At 43.9% G+C, this 26,662-nt stretch overlaps 1 protein-coding gene and 1 long non-coding RNA gene across 4 annotated transcripts in view; one reads left to right on the top strand and one right to left on the bottom strand.

Annotated features, from left to right (window-relative positions):
* Nucleotides 1–26,662, top strand: part of TEX264 (testis expressed 264, ER-phagy receptor) — a 216,165-nt gene that overhangs the window by 81,121 nt on the left and 108,382 nt on the right. The gene's annotated exons all lie outside the window — the stretch shown is intronic.
* On the bottom strand, nucleotides 19,068–26,190 carry LOC143831126 (uncharacterized). Its single transcript, XR_013228735.1, has 3 exons — nucleotides 26,057–26,190; nucleotides 22,307–22,372; nucleotides 19,068–19,546 (listed from the first exon to the last, which is right to left on the bottom strand). It is a non-coding gene; the product is annotated as an uncharacterized LOC143831126 (long non-coding RNA).

Raw genomic sequence — 26,662 nt, 5'->3', positions numbered from 1 at the left:
CCCCTCCCAATGGGCCTGAAGGGGATAGGAAGGGTAGGGGCCCTGGGTGGGCATGTACATAGCCATGCTTCTCAACCCTGTTCTCAAATCCTGAAGAATATTTTAGGGGTTTCTCAATGGTAAAAAAGTTGAGAAAGGCTGGTCTATAGAGATGGAAGCCTTAGATCAGGTTTTCGTGAAACCCTGGGGTTTATTGACAGCCATGGAAGATTTCCTGAATGGGTGGGAGTTAATTAATTTGTAATATATATTTCAAATTTGCAGACATTTATCAGGTGATATGATGGTATATGGCCATGTCAACCCACCACACTGAAATGGCCAATAATGGCCCTAGTGGGGGTAGGAAGGGGAAGGGCCTGTACACAGCCATGCTTCCCAACCATATTCTGCATGATCACACCACTTCTGGGGTTTCACAAAGCCTGAAGAATATTTCAGTGGTTTCTCCATGGTAAAAAAGTTGAGAAAGGCTGCTTTTGATTTACATATGTTGTATGTTGACTCGTTCCATGTATCCCCCTATGATGTTGTATGTAAACCGCCCTGAGCCATATGGAAGGGCGGCATAGAAATCAAGTAAATAAATAAATAAATAAATAAATAAATAAATAAATAAATAAATAAATAAATATAACAGCAGTTTATCACTTCACACTGTGTATCTGACTGTGACTTGAAATTTATGGCTAGTATGTCCCCAGACTGCTGAGTAAAGTAGTGCAGGAGGCCATAGACAACACAATCGCCATGTGCTACATAAGCAAGTTGGCACTGCACCTGTCACCTTCAGCTGCTGGTCTGTTTTTGTGGGAAAGGTGTATCAAGTTCAATATCTCCCTGATCACTGTCCAGATGGCAGGTAAAATTAACATCTTGCCAGACTCCCTCAATTACAGGAGGTCAGGTTGGCCTCAAGTGGTTCCTGAGAGATACCTGCCTACAGCCAGTATTCCTCCACTGGGGCACCCAGAGGCCATCACAGATACTGATTTATTTGCCATTCCAGTCAGCCAGCACCGTGTTGATCTGCTTCAGATCAGGCATCACTGTCCCACTCTGTGGGAGACCCCATTCTGCTTCAGTGAATGGGGTATTCATTCTATGCCTTCCCACCCCCCCATTCCTCTCATGCCCCAGGTCATCACTACAAATTGCATTCTAGTCATTCCACAATGACCAAGGCAAAGTTTTTTCAGGAGGGCACCTCTCTCAGTTTTCCTATGGGCGGCAATACTGAATGCAGGGCACCATCCACCAGAAAGTCTTACTATGAGTGCAAATCCTTCATCCAACCGTAGTAAGGAAGTTCTTCAAGGACCGCACAAGACTTCACCCTCGAGTAATCCCATCCTCAACAGCATAATGCTTTGAACCTCTCTAGTCCACTAGCTGCTTCTCTGTCCCCTTCAGCTACTATTGGGAAGGGGGTTGTATTTGCATGCCCTTCTTCCATCTGGTGTCTAAATAAGGTGCCAGAGGTCTGTGCCAGATGGATTTGTTGCTCGGCTTCTATTGCTGTGGCCACTGTTAGAGAAAATGCCCCTCCACTCCAGGAATGAGCTGGCTGACCTCACTGGGCTTTCTACTCTGTTTCCCCTTTGCCTGAGTGATGGACTTTTATGTATATCTCTCTGTCGCAGACTGCCGTGTCTGCTTCTACATCTGTACCTTCACAATTGTTTCTTTCCCCCTACTCCACTGCTTTTGAGCTGCTGCAATAGACATCACCTTCACCAGCCTGCTAAAATGGCACTATAGGAAGTATGTGAAAACACTGCTATAATTCTGCTATTAGCAGACTGCAGAAGAACAATGCCAATAGGACCCAATGTAGAAAGGACCTTTCATTTTAATTCAGTTTTCTGTTTGGAGAAACCAGTATTTGTGGGTCCTGAACACCTGGCTGGCTTTGATTCCTCCTCCCATCGCCAGTTCCTCTTCCAACATATCTGCACCAGGAGGTTGGGAGACATCAGCAGTGTTCTAAGATTAGACTGATTTTATTCTTTGGAGCTGCATTCTGGAGGCTGAACAATGGCCTTGTTTTCTTTTGTCTCAGAACAAAGATCAAGTTTATAGTCTGGGGAAGCATTGTCTATGGACCATCTTGCCACTTTCACTGATGTGCAGATTTCTACGATGTTTATTGACAGCCCGTTCTCAATGGCTTTTAACTGACAGGCTGCATGTTGTTTGGCAGTCGGCAGCCCCTAGCTGCATGTCAGTTTGTATCAGCCTGTGGACATTCAGTAACTCTTTGTAGTGGTGTTTACAAAAGGCTCTGAAGGATACAAAAAGGCTCTGAAGGATATTTGGGGTCTGGTGAGAGGTAATGGCCGGCTGAACCATTTTGATATTGCTGTGGCAGGGGTTTTTTACTGCTTTCCTGGGATGGATTCATGACCTACCTGTCATTTGTATTGTGTTCATATTTGGGACATGCTGAAAGCTAGCAGGAGATTGCTCTGAACTAAAATAAGCGTCTTCCGTAATAGGATGGAAAAAAACTGGTCACAGAAGAAAACATACTGTTTGTGGTTGGCTAACATTGTATGTTGCCAGCTGGAGTCATGTGCTACTGTACTGAATTAGAAACACCCATCCCACCAGACAGTATTGGCAGTCATTATGAAGTTTGTCATGATGACACAGGTATATTTCCAAGACTAATTTAATCTTCAGAACTTTCCACCAGCTTCATCAGTGGCCCCACTTCAGTGCAAAGAGATTCCCATCTTGCCATATCCTACCCCTTTTACTTTGGTGAGATCTCGAGGAGACATGAAGTAGAACAATCCTTGATAAGCATATTGTGGAATGCCTCCCCTTAACAGATCTTGTTGATACTCTTCTTTAAAATTTGTTTTGAAAGGTTTTTTGCAGACACTGATGTATCAGTTGCTTTCTTTGTTATTATTTTGTTCTATGTTGCCCTGAGCACACTTTTTTTTTAGGTGAAAGGTGACTCATAAATACTTTGAATTTCTCCTGATGTGTCTCTGTCAGGATGAGCATATGGAGATGGTAGTCATCATATACTGCCACTCAGAAGTGGTACTTCTGTGTTTAATTGCAAGTTTTGGGGTGGGGATAATTGCCCCTCCCTAGTCCGTAAATCTTGCGGTTGATCACAGGTTTTGTTGCTGAAAGTACCATACAACTGTTGGTGGCAAACTTGGGTGTGAGAATTTTTTTCCTAATCTTGAACTGCAATTCTAAATCTTTCCCATCAGTCCATGAAAACATTAAAACATATCCCGCTTGCCACTAAGTCTGTGTTTGCATAGTGCATGCTTTTAATAAAGAAGGGTGAACCTTTGCCCCAAATTGCCATGCTTCTTGTCCAATTTACTAAATCCTTTTGTATGTGGTAGCTGTTGAATGGTGAAGTCAATGTATTAACTTTTTTTTTTTGGCACAATAACTGGTCTCTTGACTGCTGTGAGACATCAAGATTGCACCTCATCACTTCCTGGCTGAATCCACGTTTCAAAGCCTTTCAGAAGGTGATGAGTTGAAATCTCCACGCAGCTTGGCAATGTAATGACACATTCTCAAGGCTAGTCACAGTGTCAAAAAATCAACGTGTGGCGGCTTTACCATATTATCATTATATAAACGGGGTCATCAGAATTGGCTGTGGGCTGTTCTTTATATATTCCAGTGACTGAGTGGAATTTGAAGATAGACTGCAACAAGATGAAACATTTTCAGTCCTGCGCTGTCACATCATAAGCTGCCACCACTGTGTGTGTTTATTTTATTTATATCTTGTAAGACATACAAGTCAAAAAGTGGGAGGCATTTACATATTGAATCCAGTGGGTAAAAAGGGAATAGTTATGCTCAGTTCTAAAACTTGCCTGGTATGACATGGTGGGCAACTAAATGACTGGTTTCACTATCCACAAAGCCGGGCTCTGCGGTGACGTAACTGTCTTAAAGTCAAGTGCTGGTACAAAATGGTTGTGTGAATTAGCTGAAAGGCAGTGGGAAGGGAATATATGCATTTGCATTCTATTTAAGGGCTGTTTGCTGAACCTGGGCAACTCAATTCCAGGTTTTCCATTTCTGTTAGTTCTCATGCATTTCGCTCTTCTAGGTGTCTTTTCTTAGTGATTGTTAACTGCTAGTCACCACATGCTAGTTCTTCTTGCTCTTTAGAGCCTAGTAGACAACATGTAAATTGCTGCTGACTATCCCTTGTATCAGAATCCATTTACTATATTGTGCTGAAAGGGCTGGTGGCAATTTTTTCATGTCAAGTCAAGTCAGATTTTATTGCATGTAGCCATAGACCAACCTTATCCATTGTTGTTCCTCTATATATTTCTGAAACAACCTAGGGTGTGGGATGTGTCTGGTTGTCCAAGCTGGAATAGGGCCAATCAGGGTGCAGCCAGCTTTATCCTTATTGGCCCTGCCCTTGCAGCTCCCGCCCTCCGGTCCTGGACTCTAGCCTCTTTGCTCTCAGAGGCCTCAGTGCCTGGAGCTAGCAGCAGGTGAGAGGGTCCTGGGCAAAGGATTGTGGTGGAGGGTGGAGGATCGTGGTGGAGGGCTTGCTAACGAGGGCCTCCTGGCCTGCTAGGCTGGGCCTGCTGAGGAGGGTTTCCCGGCCTGCTGACTGCCTGCTAAGGAGCTCTGTCTCGGCCCTGCTAACAAGCTGCCACCTTAAGCTGCCTGGCCAGGGGCCAGGGGAGGGGACCCTTTCAGGGCCCGTTTTTAGGAATGGGTTTTGAAGCTAGTTACAATATAAAAAGAAGATTTAAAAAGATCTAAAACATTTCAAATCAGTAATAAAATAGTAAATAAGAGAATGTGCAATCACAGATAAGTACTAAGCACCATAAGAACATTTCCCACCTATTCTACAATTATTCTAGGTATTTGCTCACTGCAGGACCACTTTGGCCATTATTTTCTTCTCTGCAAGGGCAAATAATGACATTCTGTTAGAGACAAATGAATTAGTATCTGATAACAAGATCACAAGTATTCCTGGTTGGATTAATCATTTAGCCCATCTAGTAAGCCAGCAAGAAATTTGGCTCTGGGATCTGTATACAATGGGCAAGAATTTTTCATGTCAGATATATTGAGTGACTGGTCAAACATTGTACAGCTGTCGGTGTCTCAGGTTACTGAACAGAAATTGCCATCATAACTTTTCCCCTAGGCTCTCTACCTTGGTTGCCACAGTATAAATAACTGAGAGAGGCTGGTACACTGCTGAAGCAAGGTTGAAAAGTGGAAGGTTAATTCATGTCCCCCTCAAAATATGCTACAAGCTTGCATTTGCAAAGAACATGGTCTGTTTTCTTAATGTTTGCAGACATGCCACCAAGCAATGCGCCACATGTTAAGAGGGGCTCTAAATCTGTTGAGGCTATGTGTCAGGTAAGCCTTAGGGGAGGCTTTTTTTCTCTTTGATGCGAGTTAAACATTCTGGTAATACTCCAGGACAAATATGGAGTCTCTTGGTTAATGAGGCCTTGGAGTCATTATGTTTCATCCTTAAGAAAAAAAAAAGGAACTGATCACTGGTCCCCATGAAAGGGAGTCCTGGCTGTCATTTTTATTAGTTCATAATTAACCAGTAGATCAAAGATGTCTTTGGCTGTATGGCCACCAAGGGCTATCAGTTTTGTGACCTAGAAAGAGTGTTAAAGTCAGCTGTTTTCTGTATTTTGTTAGTTTTCTCATTCAGTTCTGTATATTTGTAGATCCAGGTGGGTGGCCATGTTGGTTTGAGGCAATAGAACAAAGTTCGAGACCAGTGGCACCTTTAAGACAAACAAACTTTGATTCTGGGTATAAGCTTTCATGTGCAGGCAAATTTCATCAGATATATTGAAAGGGCCTCTTGTGGCGCAGAGTGGTAAGGCAGCCGTCTGACAGCTTTGCCCATGAGGCTGGGAGTTCAATCCCAGCAGCCGGCTCAAGGTTGACTCAGCCTTCCATCCTTCCGAGGTCGGTAAAATGAGTACCCAGCTTGCTGGGGGGTAAACAGTAATGACTGGGGAAGGCACTGGCAAACCACCCCGTATTGAGTCTACCATGAAAACGCTAGAGGGCGTCACCCCAAGGGTCAGACACGACCCGGTGCTTGCACAGGGGGTACCTTTACCTTTACCTATATTGAAAGTGTTTTCCTCAAGCCTTACATATAGGTGAGGGTGTAGTTTTGCAGGTATATATGTGTTTCTTCATTATGCTATGTTAACACAAATAGCAGTTGATGTTCATATTTTTAAAAAATATCATAGAGATTTACAGTTTTAACTGCTGTGCCTCCCAGATGTGCTGTTGACTGTTGGGTCATGAATGATCACTGAAAGTTACAATGCAGAAAACTGAAGGGGCTTTTTCCCAGCCATGGTTCTGGGTCCCACTTCCTAATCTGGGAAATAATCACAGAACTGTTCAGCCATGTACTTAGGTAGACTCTCTCATGAAATATAAATGCAGAAGGTGGTACCCTTTTAGATGATCATAAATAATGAAATATGATTTAATATTATTATAAATGATCCCGATGCTCATAAATGGTGAACATTTTATAGAGAAAAAGAAGACAAATATAGCATTGTTTAGCAGATGCCTTTCTTTACTACTCATTTTTGGATGGTAGTAGCAAGCAGGGCTCAGGACTTACACGTTCTGACAGTTCTTTGTTCAGGCCATTGCAAAGAGTTGTCTGTGACAAGATTGTCTGCATAGCTTCTAGGCTACCTTGACTTGAAGTAGCTCCAGCTAACAGTGTGGTTCTAAGAAGAGTTACACCGTTCAAAGTCCATTGAAGTTGATGGGCTTAGAAGGGCTTAACTCTTTTTAGGGTTACACTGTAACTCACATAGCCTTTGGAGGGAAGCAAAGAGAGCAGGCTATCTGTCCAGTTTCTTTTGTAAATCTAAAATATCTCTTCTTGGTAATAGGGTCATACTTTAGCACCAAGTAGTGGAGTAAATTTATTTGTATTTATTAAGCAAGCTTTTTTGCTGCCTCTCCAGGGAACAAAATAAAACCTCATAAAACAGATTATGCAAAGATATTAAAATGCAGCATTAAAGACCCAGCCACACCACTAAGCAGCTTAAAATAGCAGTTTCAGACTAAAAGCACACTAAAATGGTGTTAAAAGACTCCTTGATTAAAACCTTGGGTAAACAGAATCTTTTGGATCCGGTGCCTAAGAGAACAGAGTAGCTGCCTGGTGAGCTTCAAGCAGAAGGGCATTCCATAAGGGAGGTGCCACTACTGTAATGCTCTGTTCTTGTTGCCCCAGCTCACCTCTGAAAACAGAGGCAAAGCTTCACTTGATGGCATTGAGCTCTCTTTGTCACCATCAGCATGACAGAATAATGTGCTCTCACAGTCAAGTGTATGTCAAGTGCATATATATGTATAGTTCTGGAACAGCCCTGTGGACGTCATGGTGGCTATGAAGCCCCGAGCTGCTTTTGTCAGGGCAACCTTGACATGGACATTGAAGGGCAACAAACCTCAGGGTATTTAACGTCAAATCTGAGACTGCTACCATCATCCCAGGCAAGGAGACTGTTGGACAGCAGGGTGAGCAGTATATCAACAGAACTGCAATTCTGATCCCAGTCCTAAGCATCAAGTTTGTGCACTCAACATTTTGACTGTGCTTAACAAAACACCTGGTGGGAACAGCAGAGACCCAGCAGACCACAGCTACTCCCCCTCCCTCTTCACCATGCCCAGGAAATCAGGTGGGGGCAGGCAGAATCAGGAGTGAGCCACTCCTTACTATCCTCCCAAGTCTCTCTGGAGCTGAGTAGCCATGTCTCAACTAGGTTACAACATGTAGGCTGCCTAAGGAGGTGGTGAGCTCCCCCTCACTGGCAGTCTTCAAGCAAAGGTTGGATACACACTTTTCTTGGATGCTTTAGGATGCTCTAGGCTGATCCTGCGTTGAGCAGGGGGTTGGACTAGATGGCCTGTATGGCCCCTTCCAACTCTATGATTCTATGATTCTAATCCAGGGATTCACAGTTTAAAAAGAATTTCAAGACAGAGGTTTCTGGGCAGAGAGCATGGACATAGAGAACGTTTTTTCCCTCTCCCAAAATACTAGAACTTGAGGGCATCCAGTGAGTCTGATGTTAGTATGGACAAAAGGAAATACTTCTTTATTCAAATGTGATTAAATTGTGGAATTTGCTGCCAGAAGATGGTATTAATGGCTACAGCCATTAATAGCCTTAAAAGGGACTAGATAGATATATCAGTAGGTTCTGTCAGTGGCTAAGGGGCATGGTGAGTTAGAATCCTAAAGGCTGAGCTGTAGAAAACGTTTATGAGTAAAATGCAAATGTATTTATTATCATCAGGTGCACATAATAAAAATTAAACACACTGATAAAATCCCCATTGTATACTGTTTAATACAGTCAACAATAATGCATGGAACACATGAGGAAGTAAGATCAGACACATTTCGACCCTAAGGGTCTTCCTTGGTGGTCAAATAAACTAAAATGCACTTATACAATAAAATAACACAGGGGCTTGCTGGGTGGAGAGTTGTGTAATATGCATCCCACACTCTGAAATATTATTCAAAAGACCATCACTCAGTGTTGCCTGGCTCTTATTCTGAAGTGCAGTCTCATGCGTTCAGCACGAAAAAGTGTTGGGCTATTGTTCTGATCTAGTAGGGCCCTTCTTATGTTCTTACTTCTCTTAAGAGAGGCTTCAAAAATGAACTGTTCGATTGCTAGCCAGACGCAATGTGAAGTGGAAGACTGTACTTCTCAAACCTATTTGTGAATTATAACGACCAGAACAAACCTTTCATTACAGCAGCTCAGGTTTTATTGTCACTGATGATATCCTTGCCAGGCTGTAAGCAGTGAGAGTGTTTTTCCTTACAACAGCTGCGTGTTTAAAGCTCTGCAGCTTTATAAAATTGACAGTTTGGTTACAAAATCAGCTCATCTGCATTTTCCAATAGAGATTAATGGTTGTGCAAAAAGCAGAGATATTTTATTTGGCTCTGAAAAAATGACGTGTGTTGGGAACAAGAAAAGACTAATCTGCCAATCATACACATACACATACACATTCCAGAGCACCAGTGTGCTTATTGTCTTGATCAGGGGTAGTAAAAATGTAGCCCTCCAGATGTCCACGGACTACAATTCCCAAGGGCTCATGGGAATTGTAGTCCATGGGAATTCTAGTCCATGGAAATTGTAGTCCAGCGAATGCAGGCAGGGGCTCATGGGAATTGTAGTCTATGGACATCTGGAGGACCGCAGTTTGACTACCCCCTGGTCTTTTTTTAAAAAAACATTTTATTGAAAGTTTTACACAACCACAAAAAAACCCTATAAAACACTACCACCAACACCACTTAACCCTGATTAACAAATAATAATAAAGACACCTCACCCCAAAACAAAAAACATACAATAACAACAACAAAAACATTTAGAAAAGACCTCCGACCATCTACAAATCAGGTTCTTTAGTTTTCAAATCCCACATGCACAAAAAATATTATTGAAAATCAAAATTTCACAATTAAATCTATATCCTTAGTTAAAAATGATAATATGATGAAATATATATTTACATCTAATAAATATTTACTTTAGAATACACTTCATCCTTGTCTTAACTAATTTATTCAACATAACCAATAATAATACTCTCCTTTACCTTATTACTTTTAAGATAATTTACAAATGGCTCCCAGTTAGTTATAAAGCTATCTAGCATTTGATCTCTCATTAATATTGTTAACTTATCTAATTTTGCATACTCCTTAACCTTATCCAACCATTCATTTACACTTGGTATTTTTTCATTTTTCCAGTACTGAGCATAAATTGTTCTAGCTGCTGAAACAATGTAAAGTAATAGTATTATCCTTGCTTTTACTATTTCAGGATCCAAAATATTTAATAAATATATTTCTGGTTTAAGTTTCAAGTCAAGCTTTGTTATTTTCCGAGTATATTGATGGATCTGTACCCAAATTTTTTTTTCCTCTGGACATGTCCACCAAAGGTGGTAAAAAGTACCATCAACCAATTTACATTTCCAATATTTTGTTAAACCATCTTTAACCGCTCCTGCAGAGCGGATTAAATAATCGGTTAAGGGCACCTAAGGAGGGCCCTGTCTGTGATGAGGAAGGGTGCCGATAGGCCCCTTCCTCATGACTGACAATAGGAGGGCCCAATCGGCAGGCGCAAAGCGCCTGCCGATTGGGCCCTCCGATTGTCAGTCCAGCGGCAAGGGACCAATTGTGAGCCGCGTGCAGCGCCGCTCGCAATTGGTCCCTTGCTGCCGGACTGACGAATTGGGAGGCGCTTTGCGCCTCCCAATCCGCCCCCCCTCGGCTGCGCTCGCCGCAGCCTCGCTGCTGCCATTCCTTGGCCCACAGACCAACATCCAGCTCCCCGCCACCCTCCGCATGCTGCCCACCCAGTGCCAGCACCCGTCGATCCGCAGCCGCCTGCCGCCGCCCCGCACCTCTCCATGCCTCCAAGAGCCCGGCTGCGCCTGAGAGCGCCCGCTGCCCCACAGCTACACTCAGCCGCCTCCGCACGCCCGCCGCGCCATGATCACAATACCGCCGCCCCGTCCTCCAGTACCTGCGAGCCCCAATACGGCACCTGGAGCCCGCGGCCTATGCCGCCGCCGGCCCGCTCCGCTTCCAGCACCGCGCCTCACCCTCGCAGGTCACGCGGCACCATGTCTCCGCCCGCTTCTGCCGGTCCCTCCTGCTGGACACTGTCGCCACGCCGCCACGCCGGGCCCCTGGCCTGCCCACGCCACTCGCCGTCAACGACGAGGCTCGGCACCATGCCCAGACACCCACCCAACTGTGAGACTGGCACCGGACAATGTGGGGGGGGGGAAGACACACAGCTTGCAGCGCCCATGCCCAGCCGCCCAGCCGTTCAGCCGCGCTGAACCCCACATTCCTGATGCTAGCGCCCGTTGTATTTACACGACAGCGGGCTTAATCCCTAGTTTTTGTATATTTTGGACAGTAAATAACATCTATACAGCAGTTTGTAATAATTTCCCCTTATATTAGTTGCTAATGTAAATTTTATATCTGTTTTCCATACCATCTCCCATTGCTGAAGCTTAATAGTGTGCCCTATATTTTGTGCCCAGCAAATCATTGATTCATTTATCACTTACTTCTCAGTGTCTTTTTTTTAGTAACCTATTGTAGATCTTTGCAATTTTTTTCTTGTTCATATATACACAGATCGGACCCATTTTTTAAATTTTCAAACTGATAAATCTGTCTATCAGTTTTAAATTTGTCATATAATTGTCTATATCAGTGGTCCCCAAGCTTTTTATCACCGGGGATCAGTCAACGCTTGACAATTTTACTGAGGCCCGGGGGGGGGGGTAGTCTTTTGCTGAGGGACGCCCCGCTGCTGCCTGAGCCCCTGCTCCACTTGCTTTCCCGCCAGTGCCCTTGACTTCCTGCCGCCCGCTGGGGGGCACTGCCAGCAGCAGCTGCGCAGTGCCATGCTGAGAGGGAGCCCCAGCCATGGTGGCTGCTGGAGAGCTCCAAAGGTGAGCCGGCTGCAGAGTGGCAGGGCAGCCCCCGAGGCAGCAGCCAGGGAGGAGGATGAGGAGGAGCCGCAGCCCAGTACCGACTGATCCATGGACCACTGGTCTATATAGAAAACAATTGTAGGTACCACTTGCTACTGTTATAGCTTCCCTCTGTTTAAATTTTATTTGCTGTTCAGAATAATCTAACAGATTTTATATTTTAGATACTCCTTTGAGTGCTATTTACCCCTGCCGTATAATGCCTCATGTGGCGACACCCAGTATGGAGTTTTTGGCCACAATTGGTTCTTATATTTAGACCAAATTCTAAACAGTGCCCGCCTTGTACAATGATTTTTAATAGTTTGATGTATTCCTGCTTTCCCAAACCAGAGGTATGCATGCCAACCAAATTTTAAGTCATGACATTCTAACTTTAAAATATAATTATTTCTTAATGTTAACCAGTCCTTGATCCAAACAAAACTTGCAGTATGATAATACAATTCTAAATTTGGTAAGTTCAATCCCCCTCTTTCTTTACTATCAAACAAACACATAGGGTGGGCTGGCAGAGGAGACATGGAGGAGACACGTGGCAGAATGAGCGGGGTGGCAGAGGAGATGTGAAGGATGCATATGGAGTAGCAGAGGGGATGTGGAAGAGATGTGCAGGGTGTGGAGGAGATGCAGAGGGGAGACATATAGGACAGGTGGGTGAGGCAGTGGAGAAGGCATGTGGAGCCAGGGGAGGACATATTGAGGAGACATGTGGGACAGGTGGGGTGATAGAGGAGGTATGCAGGGTGGCAGAGGAGTCTTGGAGGAGATGCAAGGGGCCAGCAGAGGATATGTGAAGGAGATATGCAGGGTGGGATGGAGAATATGCAAGGGCACTAGAGGGGACGTGGAGAAGATGTGTGGTGCTGGTGGGCTGGTAGAGTATATACAGAGTAGATGTGCAGGGCAGGCAAAGGAGGTGTGGAGGGCACAGCATCTGCTGGTGTTCGCTCATTTCCCTCCTGCTAGGTGTTGGACCCTAACAGATCATTGAGAGGGCTGCAACAAAGTGAAACCCAAAGCCAGTGAGGGCAGTGTTTAATTTTGACAGGTTGGTGTTCTCGCTCTCATCAGCACCCTCACGTCACCATGCTGTGCCCCTGTGTCACCAAACCCCATCTACCCACCTGCCCCAGGTGCCAAAATGACTCAGTACACTTCTGTTCCAACTAGGTCTTCGCTGGGGAATGAAGCTGCCACTGAAGAGTATATTGCGATAGGTGACCCTTAAGATCGTTTGATCCCAGTCTGTGATGGACTTTAATAATTTTAAGCCTAGTATAATATTTAAATTTGTACTGACTCCAATTGTTATCTTGGTAAGCCTTATGATAGCCCTGTAAAGTGTGCCTATATTATTAACCTCATGTTGCATCTGGGATGGTGGTGGTCATGATGGTGGTTGCTGAGGTAGGAGTGGTTTGGCTAAAAGCCAACTAGGTGTGTTTATGACTGAGATAAAAATGGGTCTGTGAACTTCTGACCCATAGTTTGCACACCTTCCACAGTATTCATTCTGAATATAGACGTGATTCCCAAACTGTAGTTCAACATCAAGGATGGCCTTATGGACTATGGGAAGCAAAAAAAAAGAAAAAAATGCAGTCTGTTTTCCTTTGTGGGCCTCCCCTCCCTTTATCATCATCCCTTACAAAGTTGGGGTGAAACATTTTATTTTGCAATAATTTATAAATATATTTAAGTAATATAGGCAGTGAACCCATTTTTAAAAGTTGGTCTTTATCAGGATTGTTAAACCACACATTTGGCTTATTATGCAAGGCTCAGATGTATAACTGCCCACTTAATGTGATTTAATGATTGTTTGATCATCCAGATGTGAAATTTGGGCTTGTCTGACTTACAGCACTGCCCAGATTTGAGAACCGGGTCCGATGTTTCTGTAACCTATAATTACAGATAATAAGTATTTATAAGGCACTCATCTCCATACCAGCTGGGTCTTCAACACACAACTTTGAGTAACAAAAGCAGAGTCCTTCAAGTACAGATTTTTTTTTTCTGGCATAGGTTTTTCCAGCTGACAGGCTTGAGAGAATTCAGTAACTTACTTTCCCATGAAGGCTAGGACAAGAAATGGGTTCCGAATTGTCAAATTAAAGCTTCAGCATAAATTTGGGTAGCATTCTGTCCTTGAGATGAAGATTCTGGGAGAACCATCTAAAAATAAACCATTTTCCTCTCCACTGCTCCCAAGGTAGATGAAAACTACTCACATTGCATATTACCAGCAGCATCCTAGTTGCTGCCTTCTTGCAGATGTTCCCATCCCACTCCTGATAATGTATTGTGGATTGGCTAGCTGATTACTAGTGGTAAGTCTATCACTTTGGCTTTGCCTTCAGTGACTTCGATTCAGAGCTAAGGAATTGTTTTTTCAATGCCAGTGGTGGTTCTCTGAATGATGATTCACCTGCAGAAGTTTGGTTTGAGATGAATGCCTAGGTACCTCTGTAAGAAATAGGAGTTTTACAGTTGGAATGGTTAGAGACAGAGCAACAGAGAGAGCTGTGAAATGTCCAGTGGTGAAGCAGCTGGGATGCTGGGTGTCTCTCCAAGGATCTGATGCAAGGTAGCAATCATGAGCATAATGGATTTCACAAATTTACACAACATTCAATTATTTATAAAAAAATAGAGCCAGCATCTTAATCATTGGCCGCATATAATAATTTCTGGCACTCCTAAGGCTGCTAAAAATGGTTATTTCTGGCAGGCATCACTTTCAGCCTTAGCAAGACTGAGCCAGTATGCAAGGTTTTAATGACAACATTATTTTAATCTCTTTCTCAGTTTATTCCAGGCTTGTAGCAAATAGCTAATTTATCTTATTTATGGCCAGTGATAAAGAAAAGGATTAATTTATATCATTTCTGTGTTCCAGAACCAGATTTCTATGAATGTGGGGGTACAGGATTGTGGCCTTGGACATTTATTAGTCTGTGTATGTACATGTTAACAAAACAAGAATGAAACTAGGGTATTGCCACTCCTCAGGGTTGCCAAGAGTGGGGAATTGGGGACTAAATTCAGGAGGCCCAAGTTAGCTGGAAGGCCCCATGTTATATTCATGGAATGCATTTAAAATTTTTAACACAGTTCTGATTGCAGCCACTAAGGGTGGCAGGGGAAGGCAGAGCAGTATCAGACTCTGTGTGGATTCAACCTTTCTGCAAAGCTGACTACCTTTCTTCTCAGTTCCTGCTAAACCCATCAGCCAAGCATTGGATATCTGTTCTGAGATTCCTAGTTTATTTTTTTTATGGGTTAAGGATGCTGCAAACGGACACAGATGGCATGCAGATCCTTTCATTATTATAGATGTGAGTTAACAGCAAGCTGATTTGTTTTGTTATAGTTGGCTTAGACCAGGGTCATATGGGCATGTACCCAGATAAAATATTTGTCCTGGGGCCTATGGTGGCTCTCAGCAGCCCTATTCTCCCTCCCTCTTTGCAGGAGCTCATTGATTGGGTAGGATTTGATGGCAGCTTTACAGAACCAGTATGGTTTAGTGGTTAAGAGTTGTGTTCTGTCATCTGGAGAACCAGGGTTGATTCCCCACTCCTCCGCATGCAGCCAGTGGGGTGAACTTGGGCCAGTCTCAGTTCTTACATCTCTCTCAGCTCTACCTCCCTCACAAGGTGTCTGTTGTGGGGAGAGGAAGAGAAGGTGATTGTAAACCGCTCTGAGACTCCTTCAGATGGTGAAAAGCAGGGTATAAAAACCAACTCTTCTTCTTCTGTGTGCCAACTTACAACTGAGATCAGACCTCTCTAAGAACCAGGCATTCTATTGACATAACAATAAATTCTTCGAAGAATACTTTGGAAGTGCACATCAGATTCCAGGCTCATAGACTGTTGAACAGGGAACTTTGATCAACTTTATATTACATGTCTGACAAGAAAAGTTATGAACACTTGTATGGAGTTAGGAAGTGAACCTCTCTGAAGAGGAATATGAATTCTTCCACAAGAAACTATAGCATGGCCTGATTGAGGCCATTTGGGGCACACAGGGGACTAAGCAGCAAGCAAGACCCCTGCTATGGTAATGGCAGAATAAAGCATTTAATGTCATAAGTACAAGGCTAGGTGAGCATCCTGAGATGTCATTTAAATGATGAAGGGTCAGTACTTTATACCAGACCGTCAGAGCTACAGTAGCTTCAGCTCCAGCCAGCACTGAGGCAGCTGCATTGGTTGCCCATTGAATGCTGGATCAAGTTCAAGGTGCTGATTTTGACATTTAAGGCCATTTACGGTCTGGGCCCAGTGTACCTGAGGGATCACCTAACTCCCTACACCCCACGCAGGGCCTTGCATTCTGTGAATGCTAATAGGCTAGAGATCCCTAGTCCATGGGCTGTTCGCCTGGCCCTGGCCTCTGCCTGGTGGAATGGGCTCCTGGAAGAGCTGAGGACCCTGATGGAGCTAACTAACTTCCACATGGCCTGCTAGATAGAGCTCTTTCTCCAGGCATTTGGCTGAGGCCAGGCAGAGGGAAGAAGATTTTGCCCCTCCTCTGAGTGCCCAACTGAATCAGCTCCCCTGAAAATATGGTATCGGGCAGGGGGATTGGGGTTTTTAGGAGTCTTATTGTTTTATTGTAAATTGTTTGTTGTAAACCACTGCAAGCTGGCAGGCCTGGGAGCAGCAGCCTAAAAATTGAATAATAAATAAAATAAATAAACTGGGACAGGAAACTATGTATGTGTGGGGTGCCATTACTGACCAAAACACCTCACAGCTGAGGAGAAGAGATATTGGCATATTCAACTGGTTCCTGCTCAGAGGCAGGGCAGACTCACCCACATTGTAAGTATGACTTGACACAGGACTGTTTTGCATCCTCTCAGTAACCCACTCTGGATCTGAATATCAGCTTAAGGATTGTCATTGGCTGTTGCAGGTTCTTGTTGCTGTGGTAAAATAAATTTGGTCCTTTTCCCTTCCAGCCAACAGAGTCTATCCTTTTAATTCTGTATTCTATAGCAGATCTTGAAGCCACTTGGAATGTGTCAGAAATGATTACGTGATTAGGTTGTGTTTTGTTTTGTTACACTTATAGCCACGCTATGGTAAGTGTCTACATGTAATGATGGAAATTAGGATCAAATCTAGTAATGGCATTCGTCTGGCTATAAGATTTATTGGGAAATGTCAGTATGTTCTGATATTCCCCACTGGCCTCCTAAAAACTACTTTTAAATGCCATGATTCTCAGAATATAATGTTGAAACTGGAACTTTGATGAACAGTGAGCATTTCCATGTGGTTATCCTCCCTGGATTCAATGCTGGTAGAAATCCCCCCCCCCCCGCCTTGCTTTGCCCCAGCATCATGAAATTTCACCAGAAATTTCACCAGCTTTTCTCTCCTCCTGAAACCTGATGAGCAGTCTTAGGAAAGATTGCCATCAAGCCTGGATAGCTGCCGTGTGGATAAGTAAGTTAGGATGGTGTCTGCCCCTCCATTTTCTTTCTCTCTGCCATAGAGCTTTTTTAAAAAATGGCAATTGAATATCATTATATTGATACATTATTATTAGAAAGGTTTAACAGATGGATAGAATTCATAGCTTTAATATTAAAAATAAGTCTCCTTCCATTGCAGGGACATGTCTTTTCCCCTATGAGAAAAGTTAGGGTTCAGCGATATGAAGGAAAAAACCAAAGTAAATGTAAATGGAATAGTTTATTGGCAAACAGGCACAGTTTCCCCCTAGCATCCTGGCATGCTCTTTAACTTCTACTACCTGCAGTTCCTCCTTGCTAGCCAATAGGGATCCTCTGTAAACTCCTATCATCTGTTATCCCTATCCTTATCCATTGTTGTTCCTCTATATATTTATGAAACAGCCTAGGGGGTGGGAAAGTGTCTGGCTGTCCAAGCTGGAATAGGGCCAATCAGGGTGCAGCCAGCTTTGCCCTGATTGGCCCTATCCCTGCAGCTCCCGCCCTCCGTCCCTAGACTCTAGCCTCTTTGCTCTCAGACGCCTCAGTGCCTGGAGCCAGCAGCAGGTAAGGGGAGAGGCCCTGGGCAAAGGGTCGTGGTGGAGGCCTTGCTAACAAGAGCTTCTTGGCCTGCTAAGCTGAGCCTGTTGACGAGGGTCTCCCAGCCTGCTGACTACTCGTTAAGGACTGCTAAGGAGCTCTGTAGGCCCTGCTAACGAGTGGCCCAGCCCCCACCCGCCCCACTTGATCTGGCTGTGAGCTGCCGCCCAAGGCCACCTTAAGTTGCCTGGCCAGGGGCCAGGGTAGGGGACCCTTTTAAGGCCCGTTCTTAGGAACGGGCTTTGAAACTAGTAAGGATATAATTCAAAATCACAGCAATACTATCACCTTTTATCTGTGCAGCAAAAAAGCTGAGGATTCAGAGAACCTGTTACACGGATAAAGTAATATTCACGAGCAGATTTTAAAACAACAGCGAAAAAGCACCTGTGGTCTTGGGGAGGGAGCAAGGCTGCTGCTAGGAGGATGGGGGCAGGGCAATGACAGTGCAACCTACCATGCGACAGTTGCACTAGCAAAGAAGAAGAAGAGTTGGTTCTAATGTGCTACTTTTCTCTGCCCGAAGGAATCTCAAAGCGGCTTTCAATCACCTTCCCTTTCCTCTCCCCACAACAGACACCCTGAGGTGGGTGAGGCTGAGAGAGCCCTGATATCACTGCCCGGTCAGAACAGCTTTATCAGTGCCGTGGCGAGCCCAAGGTCACCCAGCTGGCTGCATGTGGGGAAGCGTGGATTCAAACCCGGCTCGCCAGATTAGAAGCCGCCACTCCTAACCACTACACCAAGCTGGGAACTATGATTAGTCCTCAATGCTGTGGTCAGACACAGGGACATGCTGTGGCTAGGGAACTGGCCTTGGGCCTAAGCTGTGCTGTACATTTAGCCCAGTTGTCTTTAGAGGTCATCTGTCAGGGTGATGATTGCTATCTCCACCCCATGACCAGGCCGGAAGCCAGATTGGAATGTGTCTAATACCAAAGTTTCATCCAGGTTTGCCTTTAATTGGTCCATGACCATCTTCCCCAGATATACAAAATGTGAGATGGGGCGGTAACTGATAGGATCCTGCAGGTTTTTCTCAATAGGGACTGAACCACCACCTCCTTTTGCCTGCCTGGGAACATCCCTGATAACAGGGACCAATTGATTATTTCCCAGAGGGTCCTCCTGATCCTCTAATTGCTCGTTTTAATTAATTTGTTGTTAGGTGTGAAGTTGTGTCCGTCCCATCGCGACTCCATGGACAATGATCCTCCAGGCCTTCCTGTCCTCTACCATTCCTCGAAGTCCATTTAAGTTTAATTAATTAATGACCTACAAATGTCCTATTGTTAACAGCCTTGCTCAGGTCTTCCAAACTGAGGGCCATAGCCTTCTTTACAGATTGACAGAGATTTACAGATTGTGTTTAATGGCATAAAATAGCTTTCTTTATTGAATCAATCAATCTCATGTTGAGTTTTCCTCTTTTCATGTTGCCCTCAACATTTTCTAGCATTGTCTTTTCCAGCGTCTCTTGTCTTTCCATAAATGTGATCAAATAGCCTCCACTTATTTATTTGGGCTTCTAGGGAGAGTTCAAGCTTGACTTGATCTAGAATCCATTTACTTGTCCTTTTTTTGGGGGGGGGGGAGTGGTCCATGGTATCTGTAAAACTCTCCTCCAACACCACATTTCAAACAAATCACCTTTCTTCCAGTCAGCTTTCTTCAGAGTCCAACTTTCATACCGATTCATATGGGAAATACTATTGTATGAATTATGTTGACCTTTGTCACCAGTGACACATTGTTACAAGTTGGAATCTTTTCCAGCTCCTTCATGGCTGCCCTTCCCAGTCTCAGTCTCCTTCGTATTTCTTGGTTGCAGTTTCCCTTTTGCTTGATGATGGAAACAAAAAACAGAAAGTCTTGAACAATTTTAATTTCTCCATCTCAACCTTAAAATTGTGTAATTCCCCCGTAGTCATTACTTTGGCCTTCATGATGTTTAGCTGTAATTCTGCTTTTGCACTTTCTGCTGAAACCTTTATCAGGAGTCGTTTCAAATCTTCACTATTTTCTTCCAATAATGTAGTGTCATCTGCATGTCTCAAATTGTAAATGAACCTTCCATCAATTTACACTCTACCTTCATCTAAATCTAATCCAACTTTCCTTATGCACCATAACACCTTTGACAACTGGAAACCATTTAGTTTCTCCATGTTCTGTCCTAACAGTAGCCTCTTGTTTATATCACAGGTAGTGCATATTGCAGGACCAGTGTTCAGGTCTGTAGTTTGAACAGTGAGCACACCCAAAAAGCATCTGCAATATTTGCCTCTTGTACTTCTGTTGGATAGATTCTTCCCATTGTTTCAATTCCTCTTAAAAAAAAAGTTGTTATTAGACTTACTGCATTATATTTGTGTATCAATGAAATAAAAAAGCTCACCTAAACTATTTAGACAAATGAATTGCCTGAAAAATTGGGGCATCAAATATAAACACTGACAGCTTCTCAACTGCAATGGCTAATAGGTAAGAACTTCCCCAGGCTTCTCCCTGCTGCTGAGGGGATGAAATGCTGCCTCAAGCTATTGTATTATACAATTGATAGATGTTTCCAGCTTGGGTCCCCTGACAGAATAGTAATATCTGGGCTTCCCATTCTACTTGCTGCTGCTCGGTCAAAAAGACGGAACTGACAAGTGACTAATGAGCAGTGAGACACATCTGACTCCATTTCCTTCATCTCAGGCAGACAAGAACAATGCCCTTTTGCTTGCCTTTCCCTCTTATCCTGAAAGGGAATACGAGTAGGGTATTCTGACATCCTTGTGTTGGAATCTGACAGCAGTGAAATGGAACAAGGGCTAGACGGACCTTCGCTGGAAAGATTTTTCCCCCCTCCATTGCCTCAGCCATTCTATGCCTCAAATTCTCACTAATGGTGCTGTTGTAATAGAAGGCCATTGCCCTGTTGATTAAAGTTAAAGGTCTTCCAGATATTGTTGGAAAAATGTTGAGAGCAGTACAGGATTAAATTCTAATTTTGTTCAACATTTGTATGTTCTCTAACCTGCACCCTTTTTCCTCTTCATGCTATCTGTCTGTCTGTCAGTGGTTGTATCTGTGGGGGGAAAGTCTGAATTCAAACATAAGTATACTCCTAAAATGTCTTTCCAACTGGAGCATTAAAAGATTGTTTCAATATATAGTCAATGTACAGGAAATTAGTCTGAGCTGGACAGGTGGAGCCAATAGATGCAACAGCTAAGGTTTCCTGAGCCTAGACAAAATGGGATGATAAACACCTAAAGGACTCTTTCTTTTTGGCTTGGAAAGTGGCAGATCTCTGGCAAGCAGAAGGATCTCTGAGATTTCCTCATGTGCTAATAGAGGGGAGGCAAAGGGAGAGAGAAACCCATTGCCTGACAGGAGGAACAAAAACTAATGAGGCTCTGGGTATGCTTGAATCTTCCGAATCAATGAAGTTTGACTGTCTAACTCTCTGTGCTTTGTGTGCATGTTATATGTGTGTGTTTTTCCTCCTAAAGCTTGTGAGACTTTTCTGATCTAAGGCGCAGGAAACTGATGAGCTTCAAATTAAATTACACCAGCCGGCACAGCTTTACATTTCAAAGGGTTTAAGGGAGAGTGAAAACGCTCTGAGTTTCTATTTCTTAGGAGTAATTGAAGTGATTTTTGACAGATTGTACAATTACAGTTGGATGCTAAATCCACAGCTGGTTGTGTGCCACTTATCTGTTTGTGATGAAGAATTTGTAATGACCAGTTAGAGATATTTATTCATTCATAATGACCATTTAGAGAATAATATTTATATGCACAATGTGGAGAGAGAGGGTAGTAACACTGCTTGCCTGTAGCCTTGTTCCCAGGTACCAGTAGGTTTTTTGCACATGAGACCCCCTATCTTAAAAAAAAATAGGTGTGTATGTGTTCAATTTCCCCCCAAATAAAAGAGCATTCTCTGCACAAGCTGAGACAATGTTCCTATCTCCAATGATTATTAATGGCATTAGAGGAGCTTGGAAGTTATGCAGGGCCTGGCAGCAGGGGAGCCCAGGAGATAAAGCAGGCCCTGTGATGGCAGCAGGGACCTATACTGGGCCCAGCAACAGAGCAATCTGGGAGCCATACTGGGCCCAGGGAGAAAGGGAGAGATGGAATTCCCCCTTCTGTGGGGACTACGCAAGTGCACAAAAAATGATTCAAATCATTTTGGTCAAATGAATGACCATTTTTTTGCATTTTGCTGAATCTGAAATGTTTCAGTAGGGGGGTGGGTCAGGGTTGTGCACATGCTCACCTTCCCAGGCAGTGGTGAGCATCTCTGCTGCCTGAGAGAGGGGAAGAAAGCACCCACCTGACAGCTGCTCTGTGATTACTAGCTGTTTGGCAGGTGTAGCCTTCAAATGCCCCACCCAAATTCGCAGACAGCACTGCCTGCAAAGGCTTGAGGAGGCATTTAGAGGGTATAACACAACAGCCGATACTGATAGGCATGCCACGCTTCCCAAGCCTTTGCAGGCAGATTGTAAAGGGAGAGCAGGATCACACTGTTTCTGTCAGTTCCCAGGATATAGTTCAAAATCAGCTACTGAGAGCTGTTTAAATGTGTTGTTATCTTACCTGTATCCTGGCCTCTTCCAGTGTTCCTTTTGCTGATCTGGTGGCTGTCTGTCTTGTCTAGGAAGCCTGAAGCAAAGTGGCCATTCAGTAACTCATATTTCCTTAACATAGCAGTTATTTTCTGTGACTCATGAAGTAGACTTATAACAGCCCTAAAAACAGTTTGCCTACAAAATAGGCCTGAGTAGGATTATTCTCAGTTTTCTTTTATTTATGGCATAAAATAAAATGCTTTATCCTATAATATTTCTAACACCATTTTCTACTGAGTGTGACATGTTGTATCAAGTTATATAAAGCTACCTTTTCAATGGTGGTCCCTTTGTCTCTTTTCCAATATGCATCTCTTAGAATCTCAAGTACACACATACTTCTTTATTAGAAGGTTACACAGTGCTTTCTGCTCTGAAATTGGTGCATGTGTGCTTTTAAGAAATGCTAGACTTCAATCCTCTTTACATTATTTCTGTAGAGCCATATTATTTGTATTCTGTGCATTTTAAATCATCAGTGTTGATAGCTAATATTTGAATCTCACTCTTTACTTTCATTATAAATACAAACTTTCAGAATCATTTTGCAGCTGGTCACATTTTTTCCAAGGCAGCTGATCCTCTTTGAACAATCTATTTAAAAAGGGAATTGTCCTTGTCACAGTCTAGTTTTTGTTGGGTTTTGGTCTATTGTTTTCCAAACTGGTTTCAGGAAAGTTTCTAGCCATATGTTTGGTTTACGCAGCTGATGTCAAGTACTAGAATTTGGGCCCCAGCAGGCCACCCCTTCCCTATTTGGGCGAGGGGTCGTATTTTAGCCTGCCCATGGAGACTTATGGAACCGATTGGATTCCGGGATGCTCTGTGGGACCCGATTCCTCCAAGTGACTCATTGACAGCCTTGGTGGAGGACTGGCAGTCCCACCTATTAGCGGCTATAGACGAGATTGCTCCTAGATGTCCTCTCCGCCCTCGACTCAAACAGGCTCCTTTGGTATACCAGGGAAGTGAGATGATTAGAGCGAGTGTGGCGGAAAACTCGTGACAAAGCGGCAAGAACATCTTATTGCAAGCTTATGAGGGCATGTGAGATGGCAGTGAAAGTGGCAAAATGGGATTTTTTCGCTGCAGAAATTGCGTGTATGAGCTCTTGCCCAGCACAGTTGTTTAGGGTAGTTTGGACACTTACCGCCCTCGAAGAAGGGCACAAAAATATTAGTAAATTGGATCTCAGAAGTGAGGCATTATTGAGCTTTTTCACGGATAAAGTCTTATCGCTCTGCCACAACCTTCCCACCAGAGTTGATACAGATAGGGAACTGGTGGCCTGTTGGTTGCCTTTGGAGGTTACGTTTGATGGCTTCAGGTGGCTCTCTATAACTGAAGTGGACAACTTGGTTGGGTGGTGAGGGCTACCACTTGCCCCCTGGATCCCTGCCCATCTTGGCTACTCAAAGTGGGTGGCCAGCAGGCAGGAGGCCAGATTTGGGATATTATTAATCTCTCCCTGTGTAATGGGGAGTTCCTGGAGTGGCTGAAGGAGGCAGTGGTTCACCCTCTCCTTAAGAAACCATTGCTGGATCCACAGGACCCAGCCAGCTACTGCCTGGTCTCGCATTTGGCGTTTCTGAGTAAGGTGGTCGAAAGGGTTGCCACAGGCCAGCTCCTGGCATACTTGGATTAAACTTTGGTGCTTGACCCATACGAGTTGGGCATCCATCCTGACCACGGGGTGGAGACTGTGCTGGTCACCCTGTTGGAAGATATCCGCCACCAGCTGGATTGGGGCGGTTCCACCATCATCATACTGTTAGATCTGTTGGCCACATTTGATGTGGTTGATCATGAGCTGTTGGCACACCATCTAGCTGGGGCGGGGATTTGGGGTACAGCCCTTGTCCCTGACCTGGAAATTGCAACTGGTGCAGAATGCGGCTGCAAGGGTCCTCACCAGAACGGATATTCAGCCAGTGCTGAGACAGCTGCATTGGCTGCCAGTTGTGGCCTGGATCCAGTTCAAGGTTTTGGTTTTAACCTTTAAGGCCCTTTACAGTTTGAGATCCACAAATCTTAGGGACTGCCTATTGCCCTATACCCTTCCTATACCCTTCTGTGGGTAGCAACCTGCTGGTGATTCTGGGCCCCAGGGAAGTTCAGTTGGCCTTGACCAGGACCAGGGCTTTTTGGTCCTGGACCCAACCTAGTGGAATAAGTTCCCAGATGAGCTGAGGGACCTGTGGGAGCTTTCGATGTTCTGCAGGGCCTGTAAGACAGAGCTCTTCCGCTGGGTCTATGGTTGAGGCCAGCCCAGGACAATCTGATACTCCCCCTGGAATGAGAAAAGAACTAAGATCGTAATGGAAGCCCCCTGTCAGTCGACCATCACTGTGGGTGATGGATTGGCGCTCAGGGTTCCCTTTGTGACTGGTTTTAAGTTAGCACCTTGAGATTGAATTGTCGCCGCCATAGAGGGGTTTTATGGGTGCTTTAATGAAGAAGAGTTGGTTCTTATATGCCTCTTTTCTCTACCCAAAGGAGTCTCAAAGTGGCTTACAGTAGCCTTCCTTTTCCTCTCCCTGCAACAGACCCCCTGTGGGGCAGGTGAGGCTGAGAGAGCCCTGATATTATTGTTCTTTCAGAACAGCTTTATCAGTGCTGTGGAAAGCCCAAGGTCACCCAGCTGGTGACCCGACGCAAGCCAGCTTGCTGAGAGTGACAGGATATAAATAGCAACATAAATATAAATAAATAAATATTCTTGAGATATATCAGAATGTTTTTAATATCTGGCAAAATTATTTACATTTCATTTTTTTTTTTTACTGAAATACCCCACAGGTTGATTAGCAAAAAATTTTCAAATACAGAAAGCAGCTTAAAAGCAGTAACGTAAATTAACAAGATACTGTTCCCAAAAATAATCAGTTTGGACGAAGCACTGGAAGAGACAAGACAAATCTCTGTGAGAAAGGGTTTTTTTAAAAATAAATATTTATAACCTGCTTTTCTCTCCAACTGAGATGCAAAATGACATCATATTTCCCTTCACTATTTTATCCTAACAACAACCCTATGAGGTATTTAGGCTGAGAATGTGTGATTGGACCAAAATGACCCAGTATGTTTCCATGCTAGATGCCAGAGGCTCTAAGATTCTAGCTCTGGCTTGACAGATGGATCTTGTTATCTACTGTGGAAGAGATCAACAGATGACCATTCTATCTCACTTTCCCTTCAGGTTTGGTAGTTACATTTTGGTTCACATCAGGGATCTGGACTGACTGACCTTATGGGGGTGCCTTTCAGCTCTGGCACACAATAACAGGAAGAGTTGGCAAAAAAATCCTTCAGAAGAAAGATTTTAGAGAAGTGGATCACAGACAAGGCATTGCAGAAAGAAGATAATGATGTGAATTGCTGGGCTAGGTTCACAGCTGAAGCTAATGGGGGCATTTACTGCCAGATTTTCTTTCTCTTTCCTGATAAGTGAATATTTTGGCACAACAGAGAGTCACTCAGGCTATTGGCTGAGAAAGCGGGAAAATGGCATATTCCTAAGTCTTATACCCTACTGTTTGATTTTCTGATTGTTCTGTGTGCTCAAAAATGTGATCCTGAGCTTGTTAATAGAAAACAGAGCAGCTGCAAAGGTCACCACAAACAGTTTCTAACCTTTCCTTAACCTTCTGACTGTGTTTAGTGGGGAATGGGGGTCACTCTTACAAGCTTGTTTTTTTTGTCTCTGCATCTCTCCTACCTGACAGTTCAGGCTGGTAATTGGCTTGCCTTCCATTCTGGCATCACAGTGGAGAGCTCTCAACTAGTTCGCTCTCTTTGGGTTGAGGTAATGAGACCTCCTGGGATAGTTCGCATGAGCCCCCAGCTGAGCTGATTTAGTGTATGGGAGGAGGCTGATTGCAAAGGGAGAGCAGGATCACACGTATTGCTTCTTCTCTCCACTCCTTGGCGTGCTCCCTTCCACGCTCCGTGACTACTTTCCAGTTGGACTTGAAATTCCAGGCTGCAAAATGTTTATGTTAACAGCAGCTTATCATTTTCTCAGACTTCCACTGACTGAGCAGTGAACCCAGATCTGAATATGGAATGAACTTATTAAATGTAACAGCTGGGAAACTTCCTTAGTTCAATACTTCTGCTGAGCTCCATATGATATCTTCTAGGCATTTATCACCTTATTTAATCTTCATCCTACTGTTGTTGGGGTTATTTTTTTTCTATCTTGTTTTTGGCAATATAAACTTTCTCAGCGTCTTATTGCTTCTGAGAGCTCTCCACATTTCAGAAGACTGAGCAATATGTCATTTTTTCATTCCAGGTCATAGCCATCTTGTATTTCAGTACT

The sequence above is a fragment of the Paroedura picta genome, chromosome 3, assembly GCF_049243985.1.
Source record: "Paroedura picta isolate Pp20150507F chromosome 3, Ppicta_v3.0, whole genome shotgun sequence".
NCBI lineage: Eukaryota > Metazoa > Chordata > Lepidosauria > Squamata > Gekkonidae > Paroedura > Paroedura picta.
Note: the sequence above shows the minus strand (reverse complement) of the source record. Positions and strands in the feature narration are given on the sequence as shown.